This window comes from Anser cygnoides, chromosome 4 (assembly GCF_040182565.1).
Source record: "Anser cygnoides isolate HZ-2024a breed goose chromosome 4, Taihu_goose_T2T_genome, whole genome shotgun sequence".
Lineage (NCBI taxonomy): Eukaryota > Metazoa > Chordata > Aves > Anseriformes > Anatidae > Anser > Anser cygnoides.
The window spans coordinates 1,270,064-1,284,983 of NC_089876.1; the positions used below are offsets into that span (position 1 = coordinate 1,270,064).

A 14,920-nucleotide genomic window follows, 5' to 3' on the forward strand; every position below is an offset into this window, starting at 1 on the left:
TGATAACAGTGCTCTCCTAGGAGGGTGAGACTGTGGCTTTAAACCCTCTCCAGGTGAGATCTGAGCCTGGGGCTTCTCCTGCCTTAGTGAAAGCTCTAGCTACTGTATAAGAGCTGGATGACGGTGAGCTCTTTGCCACTTTCTTTCAGGAGATGCAGCCTACCCCTGACTGCAGACAGGGTCAAGCAGCTTAGTTGCGGCCTGAGCCCCTCAACATAGACTCCTTTCTGCTTATTTCTGGGATACCAGCAGGGCTGGGGTGGGAGTCATGCTCAAAACTGGATGCACAGGATGGCTCTGGGCTTGCACAGGCCAGGAGCTCCGGCTACGTGGAGGCATTTTGCAGCGGTGACTGTGTGCTCATGGGTCGGACAAGGGTCAGGAGGAGGGCAGGGAAGTGCACAAGGTGAGTCTGCAGCACCATTTGGGGCTCGGGATGTCTCCATCCTGTCTTCATCATCCTGGGAGCTGTCCTGAGAGCATGGCCCGGGGTAATTCACTTTGCTTCACAATGACTCAGGTTCCCATGAGGTGGGACTCACACTTCCCTGCCTCAGAGGAGTAAGGCAAAGGTAGATGTAAGCAATGACAATCGCTAAGCTGTTTAGATATCCAGCTGACATGCAGCTGAAGCACCCGGGCTGTTTTATAGTGCAGCTTGCCTTGGCCCCAGCCAGGTTCCTCTGGCAGCAGTAGGACTTTTCCCAGAGATGAGGTGCTGTGCTTGTCCTTACCATCCACCCTCTTTGCTTCCAGAGGCCATGAGGAGAGCACAAGGCATCCCCTCACTGTCCAAAGCTCTGCCTCACGATCTTGGAGCAATGGGTAGACTAAAAGCCAACACACATCTTCTGACTGGCTGCTTACAGGAGAAAGAGGCCCAGGAGTAGCTTTGATCTATTGCTTATTAATGACTTTCCACAGAGTATAGGAAAGATGTTTTTTGTGCACATAATTTCACGAGAGACTGCAGAAAATCCCATATATCCAAACAATCCTGCTCAGCATCTCCAGGACTTTGTATAATGGGAGCAGGAGTCAGAGCAGGGAGAGTCCTTGCTCTCCAACTTATAATCGCTTAAGGAGTGTCCCCTAATATAATTAACGAGGATGCTTTAATTAAGGACCCAAAGTAATAATGCTCAAAACAACTCCATCTGCTGCAGGGGGAGGGAAGACACATACAAATATATATATTATATATGTTATGTATCTAGAAATAAATGAGGCTGTGGTAGTGGGTGCTAGTTCCAAAGGGTGAGGATGTGAGTCTGGTCTGTGTCCTATCATTATGCACTGTGAAATCACCCAACATCAAAGGAGCATGAAAGGAATGTGGTGAATGCCGCCTCACCATAATTGTCTGGAAAATTAAAGTTCAGTTGTGCCAGCCATTGTGTGTTAAATATCCTTAGGCAGGAAGGTTGATCCTGGAACAAGTAGGTGTGTCTAGCAGCCAGGCAAGGCAGCATTTCCAAACAACTGGCACTTGCCAGATGATTCCCTCCCGCTCGGACACTGGGTTTCTTTCCCGTATTGGCAAAGGGTCGCCCTGGGGCTCAGAGCACAAAGATGGAGCCTAAGGAACTTACTCATCCTTCATGCAGCCTTATCCGAGTCAAAAAATCAATAGGAGTTTCCTTGAGTAAGAAATGAGTAAACAGCCACCGAAGCCAGGGAGAGTTTAGCCAAGGGAAGGCTTAGAGAGAGAACTTGAAGATTTGTCCAGCAAAAAGCTCTGCCAGGGTGTTGCTTGGGTGAATTTGGGGCTAGGGAGAGGGGCTGAGATAACAGCAGCCCCTTGCATTTGTCAGCTCTGTGTGTATGGACTGTGATCCCAGAGCCCGAAAAGGGTGACGAAAAAGGGAGGAAAGCCCTTCTCCTTCCTGCCCACTGGGCAGCAGTGGCCACAGCCTCGCAGGGCGCACCCCATGTAACCGAGCGCGCGATGCCAGACGCCAGCAGGGCCAGCACCCGCCTCCTGCGCAGGGCAGCACCGGACGGCTTACTATTCTGGAATCCACTTTTCCAGCCCTGGCTTAAATGATTCAAGCAGCCGTGTGTCCGCAGCTTCCTGTGTGGCGAGCCTTTTCTCTGCACCGCAGATCTCAAATGGTAGCCTTCCTCCCTGACCTGAGGTGACCCCTGTCGGAGCGATGCTGATTCCTAAATCGTTTTCGCCTCCGTAGGAGCCCAACTGCTGAGTTGCATCGGCTCTCTGCAGCAGGCAGGATTTGGAGCCACATGCTGCTTTGCAGGTGCTTCTTCCACACCTGTAAATGACACAGGGAGACCAGTGGCTGGTCAGCGTCAGGAGAGGAACTCTTAGGGGCAGAGGCTAATGCTTGCACTGGAGGAGCTGCTCCTTCCAAGCCAGCACATACCAGTGGCCCAGCACCGTGCTGCGCTTTTAAGAATCAGTGCAACAGGCCCCAGAGAAGCCGTGGCACTTTTTGCAAGAGAAACATTGCTCTGCTGCCCTGGCTGGGCTTCAGCTCCTCTGTCTACTCCCGCTTGCTTTTGCAGTTTCGTTTGGAGATGTTCCTTACCTCCCCTGGGATGTTTAAAACTAGTCTGGACAAAGTACAGGACAGAGGAACAAGCACGTAGGGGCAGAGGGATGGAGTAAATTACTTAATGAGTTTTTTCCCAGCCCTAACGCCTGTGATCGTATGACTTCACCTCCTAAACAAGCTGTTGCTTAACACTGCTGGCACAGAAGCGCTGCTGCGTTCCACCCCAGAGATGACCGCGTTTCAATGGGAGGTGAGCAGGCCCCCCTCTATTTATGGCCTGCAAAATGATTTATGATCTATTGGAATGAAAAGTGCAATATGAATGTCAGGTATTATAAACTGTTATTACGCTTCTGCTTCTGAAAATGCTCTCCTTTGAGTTTCTGAACTGTTTAATGGCAAGATAATATCCACAGCAACAACCCAAATTACAGGCTCCTTTAGGCAACTCATTAATATTGTTTTATAAATGAACATAATATTCCTGGGCAAAAGTTGAAAGTGCTTAAACCCTCTTCTTTTATTTTTTAATGGCAAAATACCCAGAAACAATTTTCAACAACCAATAATTATGATTATTAATAACTCACATTTATGTAGTACCTTTGATCATAAAGCATATTACAAACAATTGTGTATATACGCAAGTGTACACACACGTGCAGAACCAGTATCTCAGCATAGCACCAGGCTATCAATCCTCATATCACACACAGTAGCAGAGGTCCCAGAAAAGGTTGTATAATTCTGCAGTATTTGCCCGCATCAGCTTACATTGTTATTACTGGGATAATCACCTTGTCCACTCTCAAAAATCATCCCTGTGCAACTGCTCTGAAAGAGTATCATACGCAACCAAAATTGCACCAGGAGTGTTTTGGGTTTTGTTGCTTTGATTTGGGGTTTCTTTTTTTCTAGGCTGCAATATGATTAGCAATGCTGGAAATGAGCCAGGTTTAACACACCTACTCTTGCAAAATTGCCAGGGGAACCTTGAATGATTACAGAAGTGGCCAAATGCTTGGTTTTCCACCTTAACCAGGGATGCTGCTTGCTTCAGTATCACTCAAGACTGGACGGTGTTGCTGCTTCTGGAGGAGCAATCCATAGGCAAAACAGGCAGAGAACAGATGCGAGACTGTCGTACAGGACATAGCCTGAAGTCACTGCGATTTAAGTGAACAGTTTAGATGGAGTGATGCTTCCTTACAGGGTTTTTCTTAGCCACACAGATCTCAGCATCCCCTGACAATCCTGCATAGGGCAAGAGGGACTTTGACACAGGAGATAAAACTGCCTCCTCCAATACTGTCTATGAGTAACAGCAGAACTGGGACAGTGATGCTTCTGGTATGGTTTTGCAGTCAAGTCCTGGGTGGTTGCTGCTTATTTACCTCCTCTTGGAAAGGCATCACCAAGTAAAGCATTGGAGGCGCTGATCCACACATGCGTTAGGTATTTCTGACCGATACCCAGTACCTAAAACCACTGCTCACCTCGTTCCTGATACCCTTGTGAGGCCCGAGTCCAGCCAAGATTTAAACTCATATTAAGTTTTACCTGTAAGCAGAGGCAGTATCTGACTCACAGGGTCCAACATGCAGCAATTAAGGTAGGAGCCCCAGACCTCCTCCCACCTACACCCTGGATGAGTTGCACTGATATTTATCTCGTCCCTGTGGGGCTTCTTCAGCCTCAGAAAATTACCCTTGTGGCTCACCCTGAAGAGAAGCACAATGATAGTCCTCCCCAGGAGAAACCGGAGCAGCGGGTCTGAAGGAAGCAGGGAGTGAGGACGCTCTGAGGATGCTGCCCTTGGGCAGGAGAAGTGAGGAGGCTGAGGCTGAAGAGCAGAGGGGCAGGAGGCAGCATGAACTGCTGCCCATGCGTGGTGCACCAACATGCCATGGAGAGGCACGTGCGGCAGCACAGCCTGCAGAAGATGAAGCAATCTGTCCCCTGAAGTCCACCACAGGAAACCTTCAGCATGTGCTGGCAGCTTTCCAGGAGGACTCGGACCGACAGCAGAAAATCCTGATTGGGGTGGAAGGGAAGAGCAGAGGCCCGGCAAATGTGGGCAGAGAGGGAAGAGCGAAGGAAACGGGGATGGTTTGTCTAGGGAAGACAATGGGAGAGGGATGAGAATCTGCTCATGTGAGGAAGAGGATAAGCTAATTGCTGTGCCTTCTCTGGTTAGGATGAGGAGTCCTGAATTTAAATTCCTGCAAGAGAGATTGATGTGAGACACTAGGGAAAACACAGATAAGGAAAGAGAAGTACCGGAATAGATTGTCAGGAAGGGGGTAAAATAGCCATCACTGGAGGTTTTCAGGAACTATTTAGACAATATCTGTCAGGAATGACGTAGGTAAAGCTCATCCTGCCCTGGGGCAAGGAGATGGACTGGGTGACCTCTGGACTTCCCTCCCTCTCCTAGCTTCTATGGTTCGGTGACTTCTCAGTGATGTTTATACCCTTCATCCCAGCCAGACCCTGGCCCTTACCAGAACATAGACCCAAGAAAGGGACAACCCACCAGAACACAAAGATATCAGGGCATGAATACACACCAGGCCCACAAGGGTTTTATTTCTGGGTGTGGTGTTCAGATGGGAACACACCATGGATTGGGGTATTTCCATAGGAATGAAGGTCTCCCTGGTGCAGTGGATCACAGGGCAACAGGGTGCTGGGACCTTCCAAACCAGACAATGCCAATGAGATGTCTCGCGTGCTCCATCTGCCCGCCATCTCTGACCCATTTTACATAGAAACAGCAGAATCCACAGCCCAAACCTGGAGGAAGAAATTGTCCCTGCTCAGGAAAGATAATGCAGAAACCTGGACTGTTTTTCTTTTTTTTTTTTCTTTTTTTTCTTTTTTTTTTTTCCTGTATTCCGTGTTATTTACAGGGATCTTTTTTCCCCCTAATTCATTATTTGCCATTTTATATATAGATATATAGATATATTTGTATTACTATTTTAAAAGGACCGGCGCCGGAGAGGAACTAGACAGATAAGCAGTGGGAAGCTGCTTTCCTGACCTTGTGGGCCAGGTTTTCTGGCATGGTGCAAGCCAAACTCCCTCCATTGTACTCCTTCCAAGGAGGCCAATTTTCACCCACTGAGGATAATAGAGCCAGGCTCATTTACACCAGCTGATGAGCTGCCTCATGACTGTCCAAGATCCCAGATGTGTGTTTCACAACAGCAGAGCCCTGGTATCCTGGCCAAAATCTAATTTGAGTTAATTATATTCTGTCTCCTTAAATTCCCCCTAAGGTTTCAATTGGATTCTTCTTCACTTCCTGTCCTAACCTGTTGTGTAGTGTTGATGTGCAGAGTTCAACAGCTGCTTTCTTCCATCCCGCAGCTAATAGCTCCCCAGACAGCCATGGCTCTGAAAATAAATTTGAAATTGTTTCCTCATTATCAGGAAGGTGCATTTCCAGAGCTACCTAAAAAAAAAAAAAAAAAAGTCTGATTCTCCATTGATAAAATCAACCCATGCAGCAAACAGCCCTGGCTTCAGAGGCATGCTGGCTGGCACTGCTTGGCCACACAGCCCACCAACTCACCGACTGGCAGTGGGTTTTCCAGATTTCAGTGGAGCTGAATATTTGGTCATCATTCAGGGCATAAATCCTAGGTTTTAGCAGAGCTGGGTCAATTTGTCCTTCACCAGACTTCATCAGAGCCAATTCACATTCATGAAGGATACAACTTCCACCCTGCCTATAGTTTAATGATATAAATATGTAATTTTGTATGATGTAAATATGTAATTTAGTACTAGAGAGACATCTTAAATCCTCTAGACCGCCTATCTATCAAAGCTAATCCAGGTATTTTCCCACACTATATAATTTAGGTTTAGCCATCCTCACTGAACTGGACCCAATTCAGTAGCAATTTAAACATTTCAGACCCTTGCCCTTGTGCATGGAGCAAACAATGCTGGTTGAATTATTCATTGTGAACTATTTGTCAGATTCTCTTTTTTTCCCTCCTGTCTTTACGAACTGTCAAGAGAACACACTATGATTTTCACTCATTTATTCCAAATTCTCAGCGGCTTATTTTTAGCCTAGAGGTTTCTTGCTGACTTTGTGCAGTGAGTCCTCAGTTAATTATTCAATGTGTCAAATTTGCTCTTTGAGATGTGTGAATAGGAATTAAGGAAAGGTTTAAAAATAAGCACAGGCTCAGTACTTTCCTGAACTAGAGTCGTAAACCCTCGTGCTTCGGGGCAGTCTTTAATTATGTGGATTAGGAACTTATGGACTGCTTATTTCATAAGCTGGATGTTTCTTGCACCTTCCAAGTTGTGCATGCAAACTAAACTTGGTTTGAAAGATTTTCCATGTGTCTGCAACACAGGACCTAATTGAACGAGACTTTTTTCCCCTGATGTTGGTCTCACTCTTCATGATGTGATCAACCTCAAACCACATTGTTGTGAGGGGTTACACTACACAAGCGACAAGAAGAGGGGCTGCTTTTGGCAAGTCTCCTTACATCTGCATTTTTTTCTTCTTAAAAGATACGGATCTTTCCTTGTTTGCAGATTTTTAGATCCCCACCCTCTGCGTCTGGGAGAGGAAGGAGTGAGAGGAAAAACAGAGATGACTTACAATGATTTCTCCAGAAGGAGCTTTTTGTCTACCTTTTTTCCTCTGCCAGAGATGGTAGTGACGCTGGAGATGAAATAGCACCTCTGTTTCTTCTCAGACATCTCAACGGAGGACTGGGCAGACACGAAATGATAACTAGGCCAACTTCTCCTCCACTTACACTGGAGTAAATCTGTGTTACTCCCAGTTTAGGCACTCTTAATGTACATCAGATACACCAACCAACTTAGTAATAAACTCTTACTTACTGCTTCAGGTTCTGGCATGTAGTCCAGAAGAAAAGTAATAGAGTCATTCCAGATTCAATCTGAAATTTAGAGAAAATAAATAAATAAATAAATAAATAAATAAATAAATAAATAAATCTGACATTCAGTATTGTGCACCTTATGTATCAGCATCCATAGTTTCTCGAGGATATGACAATGGTTGTAAGAAGGGAGAAGGGGAGCCTTCTCTGTAAGGCCCAAGAAGGCACCTACTTCTGCAGCTGAGCCAGTACCACATGCTTCAAGGAGGAAAGGATGAGTCCCCCAGCAAGAAGATTCCTGAGGTTCATTATTTAGAAGTTAAGGTCCTCCCTGAAGCAAAAAATACCACACAGACTGAAAAACTGTAGAGTAGCTCCAAAATTACTTGAGCTTGAGGTAAACCTGAAGGAGGCTGGAAAAGTACTCTAAGCAAGGCTACAAAGACAACCAGCCTCCTGCCCGGCACAGCCAGAGGACCTGCTCCTCCACAGCCCATGCTCAGCCTCCCCACACCGTCTCCAGCGAAGCTGCAGGGGTTTCCACTGGGTGAAGGTGATGGCTCAGCCTCTGCCTTCCTTCGTGATTGGGAAGATGGCCTGGGAAAGGCAGCGGGTGAGTGTCTGTGGGATGTGAGCTTGAAAGCACGGAAAGAGAGATGGTTATGTCCTCGTGCATCAGGACACTTGGCTCTGCACTCTGCCAGACAAAAAATAACAATTCCCTGCTGAACCAACACATCTCCTAAACAGCCTGGCCCATGCCCACGGGGATGGGCACTTTTGGAGCCTCTGGACTTGCTGGTTAAGGTGTCTTTACAACAGAGGAAAGGACAACTCATGTCCCCTGACAAGAACCTCCCCACCTGCCAGACCTGCTCAGCCCAATGCAGGAGAGGAGCTGGAAAGTGCCCCTGCCACAAGAGAGGTCAGGCAGGACCAGCCCCTGCACCAAGGCTGCCTCCCCTAGATGATCTTGGAGGTCTCTTCCAACCTAGACGATTCTGTGATTCTGTGATCCCCGTTCCAGGACATGCTCCCAAAACCCCCTTGGCCCTGTTGGTACTACAGGGAGCTCGAGGGCAGCACAGGAGGCCAGTGATCCCAGACATGCCCAGGAAAAAAAGTCATGGGGAAGGCAGGGAAGCGTCAGGAAGAAAGCTGAGAAAGTCACCAGGACACAGCAGCAGGCCAATGCCCCAGGGTGTTTCCACTCTGATCTTGCACTGGCAAAGCCAGGACTGAAGTCAGCCTGCGCCTTGAAGTCAACCAGAGTTTGCCTGCGTAAGGATTGAGTCAAGAGGCTTTGCATGAATAAATCCCCCAGGCATGGTGAACTATTAGAGAAACAGAGTTAATCTAAAGGAGGGTGATGGGGGACAGGCAGGGCGAGCAGATGCGACTGGAATTTTGAATGTCCTAATTATCCCAGCAAGTGGTGTTGACTTGATTAAGCCAAAGCCCAGCTGGTTCCAGGGCTCTGGGTGAGTGGGAGAGCTTCCAAAATCTTGGAAACAAGTGGGGCCAGGACAGAGTGAAACTCCTGCTTTGTGCTGCCAACACAGCGCCAGTGCGAACGGGGAAAATGGAGGGGGGGCAAGACAGGCTGAGTGGGGAGGGGAGAAACAAGGGGGGCGAGGGGGCACGTCTTATGGCATCTCTGAGGCTGAGCTTAGTGAATACAATGGCTTTGTAGTCTTTGTGGGTTGCGTGTTGTGTCCACAGTACAAGGCAGTGGTCTGCACCCTGAGTGTACCTCACTGCCACTTCCAAGCAGAAATCAGGTCTCAAGGGACGGGGCCTGTCACACAAATTGTGGTGAGCGTCCCCAGAGAGAGACGAGAGAGAAAACAACACCAGCGTGAGAGGCAACTGATGGGATCCCTCCAGTCAGCATTTACTGCACTTCTCAGGCTGGGGAGAAGGGCAAAAACAGGGGTTTAGATGCTTCTCCCCACCACCTGTGCATAGCTCCCACCTGCAGAGGATTGCAGCTGAGGCTGCTGGAGGCTGCTCCTCACATCCACTTGGGACAGAACAAGACACAGGTCAAACTGCATGAGGCAGAAGGGATTTAAGCACAATGAGAAATCCAGCAGGGAGAAGTGAATTTCCTAGGGAGGTTCTGGAATCACCATCATCGGAGGGTTCTTGTCCTTCTTCTTCAGAGAAAGATTAGACGAATGTCTACCAGAGATGGATTAGGTGGAGTTGGTCCTGCCTTGGGCGGTACAAAAACCAGTGTAATCTCACAGTATCCCCCACACCCCAGCCCCTTTTTCCATGAAAATATCCATCACAGGCACAAGACAGTTGCTGGCACCACTTGTGAGTGGGTGATGAGGTCCACAGGAAGGCTGGAGGAGCTGCCTCTACTAGTGCGGGAGAGGCAGCTCTCCCCCAACCCAGGCCACTGTTCCTGTATCACTGCAGGCCCTTGGGAGCATACGATGGCCTAAATCAATGACGCCAAGGCAAGTTGTGACCTGACACGGAGTCTCACTGGAGCTAGAAATTCAGAGATGTCAGGAGTGTCAACCTGAATGACACAAGTATGAGGAAAATAGCAAAACATGGACTGTGAGATATTTTCCCAAGAGGAAAGAAAGTGAGTTTTTTTAGCTATTGTGTCCTACTCCTGTGGTAGCAGCAGGATGACTGTTGGCTCCAGCCAAGAAGGTCCCAGGGGACCAGTGCTGGCTGCAGACACTTGCATTGCCAACCCCATGTTCACATGGGAGCACACAGGCTATGTCATGAGGCTGTGACAGGGCAGGTTCAGGCTGGGTGTTAGGAAAAAGTTCTGCACCCAGAGGTGGTCGGGCACTGGACAGGCTTCCCAGGGACCTGGTCACAGCACCAAGCTGCTGGGGTTCCAGAAGTGTTTGGACAATGCTCTCAGACACATGGTCTGATTGTTGGTTGTCCTGTGCAGAGACAGAGGCTGGACTCGATGCTCCTTGTGTGTCCCTTCCAACTCAGGATATTTTATGATTCTGTGACTTCCCTTCGTGGCAACAGGCCATCGATTTGGCCACCACAGCCTCTCTTAGATGTAAGGTGGGTCTGAAAAAAAAAACAGTGGAGTTCCTAGGAGCAACTCTCATCTCTTTACCTTGTGCCTCCTTTCCCAGTTTCCTCTCCATCATGGCCCAGTTTGCCAGTATGGTCACCAAAACGAGCAACTGCTCTGGAGGCACCATGGCCACAGTCTCTGCAGATGGGATCGGGTTGCCATGAGAAGCTGGGAGCTTCAGGCTTTCCTCACCTGACCTCTCAGTGCTGGCATGTCGGCCACAGCCTCCACTCCCAAAAATCAGGCCTCTGGAAAGCCCAAAACCACTGCACTTGCTATGCCAGAGTGAGAAGGGAGTGGGCTGTTTTATTTGGGGTTGTTTAAAATCCTGTTTTAAATAGATTGGGGAACTGATTAAGGCAAACACGCTGGCTCAAAAAATACAGAGCCACTTTTCAAAACCACCTGAGCTTGTGCTGAGCAGGCATCACAGATCACAGGCAGAGCTCACCTCCCAGATGTTAACAGAGCAAATCTCAGAAAGTGGGTCTGAAAAAAGACAGGAGCAGAAGGCAGTGGAAAGATTCCTCCAGTTCCAGCCATTCCCAGGAGTGGAGAACAGTGTGGCTGAACCTGAGCACATTCCTGAGTGATACCTGTGGGAGAATTCGTAAGTACTGGAGAAGGGCCAAGGCAGAAAGGATCAGCGTGTACTGCTCACATATTGCTTACTCTCAAAACAGCCTGCCTCCCAAAGCACGAAGCAGGGAATTAAAGCAGGTCCTGATTCAGACTCGTGCAGCAGTGGTGGGAGTGGGTGAGGCAGTGAAGCTCTCCGGAGCACCTGAGGTGGCTCCAGCTTTTATCTGTGGGTGTCTTGGGCCACAGGCAAGGTAGACCAAAGCTGGTCTGTGACACAACAAGACCCAAAATGGCCACTTCTTAAAGTCATTTCAAAATGAAGCCTAAGAAAGTTCAGACGAGAGGTCCTCAAAGCTCTGATTTGTTTTGGTGCTGTTACATTAAAATTCTTCCTTAGGTGTCCAAGGGAAGAAAAGCAAACACAAGAGATGTGCCCCTGTAATGTTCTTTGCAGAGTACCCGTCTGTGGGGAGAAATGACCCGCACACAGCTGGGCCTCCTGGCTTTGTGTGGCTCACTTTCTCCAAGGACAGCACAAGCTTTTCCAGGACCCTTATCTTCTCACAGAAGCCCATTTTATTGCGTTTAAATCACCCATAATCAGGATCTCAGACATAAGTCCTTTCTGGCTGCCAAATCCCTCTTTCAAACTTGTTGGAGACAAAATCCAACTGTAAATTCCATCTCTTACCCCAAATATGTCAAATTCAAACTTCAGTTTGCCACGCTCGGGAAAGCTCTAGGTCCAAACGCAAACAGCATATTTCAGAGCATTCCTAAGAGGCTTTGGAGTTGATGCTAGCCAAAATGCTGGGCTGAAATTTCCTTCTCTGTCATTGTGGCAACAAGTTCTAGAGAGGCACTGTGTGGAGATGGTGGCTTTAACGCCTGGGCCAGATGGATAGATAGGATGATAGCAGATGCATATCCTACTGCTCCTATGCACCTGAGATGAGCTCCACTGTTAGTCTACTGCAGGTGAAAGACAGCACCGTTTTACTTAGCCTACTTCAGCAGACCAGCGACTTGAGGTTCATTCAAGTGTAGTCTACACATGATCTGATGGCACCAAAACCCAAATAAACAAAATCAAATAAATTAAATTAATATTAAATGTTTCAAAATTGACCAATAATATAAATAAATAAATAAAGACCAAGCAAGTTTTGGCTCAACCTTGTAATTTTGAAATGTACCTCTCATCCCACTGAGTCTCCTAGAAGAGAGCAGCAGTTGTGCCGGTGGCCAGTCCCATGCCACCTACTACATGTGTGAGGCACATGAGCTGTGCACATCAACGCAGTGTAATCAAGTGTAGCCTGCATAGAAACATGTCCAGAGAGGCTCAAGGTGAATGCAACAGCATGTTAGACCAGGCACAACCTCAAGCCTGCAACAACTCAATGTTGGCCACCTTTATCTACATCACTGTGGTGAACAAGACCACCACGAAGCAGGTCATCTGCCAACAGCAAGGTAACAGATGTACAGTGTCAGACAGGATCCTTCATAGAAAAGATCTTTTCCTTACCCCAGGGGCAGGCAGGAGAGAGGCCAGAGCAGACAGGTTACACTGGAAAAACATGAACACCATCAACTTTGGCCATAGGTTTGCTATAGGCAGCAGCATGGATGCACAGGTGAAGGCCACAGCAATCATGAGCCAGGAGACACTCTCCTGCAGCTAGAGTTAATTTAACCAATGCACTTCCTCTCAGAAACACAAATCAGCAAAAAACGCCTAGTGCTAAAGCAGCAAACACAGTGGCAGATGCTCCAGCAGAGGCTGCAGCTCTTACTAACTTGCAGCAGCCAGAGAAGCAAGAGGAGAAATACAATGCATATTTTTGTGAAGAGGGAAGCTCCCAATACTATCATTCCTCGTCTCACAATCTTGGCTCTGCCGTAAAGTGGGATGAACCCAGAGCCATAAATTATTATTCAGATTTGGGTTAGCTTTGGGTTTTTGTTTTTTTAAGGCAGGGATTACAAACTCATTGAGATAAACACCTTTCCTTTTTTTTTTTTTTCTTTTTTTTTTCTTTTTTCTAAAGAATGCCTCCAGGGACAGGAGAGCTCTAGCATAAAATAGAGATACAATCTATTACAACACAGAAGCCATCTGTCACTGAGATAAGCACACAGACTATTTATTACCCAGCTACAGCAACCAAAAAATTAGTCAGAGATTCTACCATCTAATATAATCTTTCATTAAAAAAAGTGGTTAATGAGCTTCCCAAGAATGATAAGAAATGTGTTGAAACCTGACAAAAAGGATTTTTTACTGCTTCTTCTGCAGAACAAGGCAGAGCCGGTTTGGTCTGCAAGGAAGTTGGGTGACTGTGAGTTTTTAAAGGGCTTCACCTAAGCACGTGGTAGCTCTAAATCCTTACTGGGAAGGAAAAAAAAAAAAGTAGAAACAGGAGTATTATTTCTACCACTACTGGCTCTGCCCTTGGCAACCTGAAAGCAAGAGACAGAACATACCACTAGTACGGTATCCATGATAACCATGATCAAGAAGGCTCCTGAACAGCTCATGAAAGTACTGGGGAAATGGCTGTCAGCAAGTTCTCAGGTAAAAAATCCTCATTTCTACATGGTATTCAAACTCCGCCTTGCTGTGGCTGTAGAGTAGCATCCAGCAAAGATGCTGGGATGCCAGCTGCTGCCGGCTGTACTTCTGTTACTTCTGCACACCTGCACACCACTGGTAGCACAGAAGAGGTCAATGTCCTTCCATCACGCTTCTTTGAAGACATCCCTTTAGCCTGGGAGGTCTATGGGCCCAGACAGCTTTGTACGCTGCCTGTCTGAATCCTTTGAGGTCACTGTGCAAGTGTCTAAATTTGTAGAATCACAGAAGGGTTTGGGTTGGAAGGGACATTAAAGATCATCTAATTCCAACCGCCCGCCATGGACAGGGACCCCTCACACAGCCCAGGCTGCCCCCAGCCCCATCCAGCCTGGCCTTGGGCACTGCCAGGGATGGGGCAGCCACAGCTCCTCGGGGCGGCCTGGGCCAGGACCTCCATAGCCAGTGGGAAATCCATCTTAGTGGGCTTCAAGGAGCTAGAACTGAAGCTGAAGTCCATAACAGAACCTGGAGTTCACCCTGGCCAAGTTACTGTGTGCCCACAGCACCTCTGGCAGTGCCCAGGCCTCGTCATGGTCACACCGTGTCAGGTAGGCAAGCCATCGTTTATTTGATGGAGAATCATGTGCCAGGCACCAGCAGGACTGTCTTCTGCCATTGCCATTTGCATGCTCTCCTGATGTTGGTTCCACCCTAGCCTGCTCTGCTGCCTTCACACCCATGGCTCAAACAAGAGTCCAGAAGGTTGGCAGCATGATGCTACTTTGTCAATGTCCTTTGGGCACTGCAGGAGTTGGAACAGCCCTGCAGAATCACAGAACCACAGAACGGCCGAGGCTGGAAGGGACACAGCCTGGCTCTGTCCTCTCTGCTCCTTCCCTTCAGGTACTTATAAATATTGATGAGATCCCCCGAGAGCCTCCTCTTCTCGGGGCTCCTCAGGAAGCTCTGCCAAACCCCAGGTGTAGGGGCTCAGAAGCAAGGAGGCCCCCTTACTGCCACCACTGCAGCAAGGAGCTGGGTGGCAGGCACGAGCTGAGGTTCACTGGCACTGCTTCAGGCAGCATGCCTTAGGGACAGCTCTAAAGGGCTGGGAGCAGCACCACAGCCCATCCCAAAAGACATCACCAGAGCTATGGGACTGTCACAAGGTGCTTTCAATGGTCAAGACCAAGGACGGGATGAAGAGGTCATTGCTGGAAGGCCACGATTCAAGCGTAGGTATGCCATTGAGGACTTCAGGCTTGCTGTCCACTGGGCTGCT

General features: G+C 48.1%; 1 long non-coding RNA gene across 2 annotated transcripts in view; it reads right to left on the reverse strand.

Moving 5' to 3' along the window:
• Positions 1–7,151: 7,151 nt before the first annotated feature.
• Positions 7,152–14,920, reverse strand: part of LOC125179709 (uncharacterized) — a 41,216-nt gene continuing 33,447 nt past the window's right edge. For both annotated transcript variants that reach the window (XR_010831618.1, XR_007157367.2), the window contains exons 2-3: positions 7,401–7,459; positions 7,152–7,265 (exon numbers count right to left, since the gene is read on the reverse strand). This is a non-coding gene — a long non-coding RNA (uncharacterized lncRNA). The remainder of the gene's footprint in view (positions 7,266–7,400; positions 7,460–14,920) is intronic.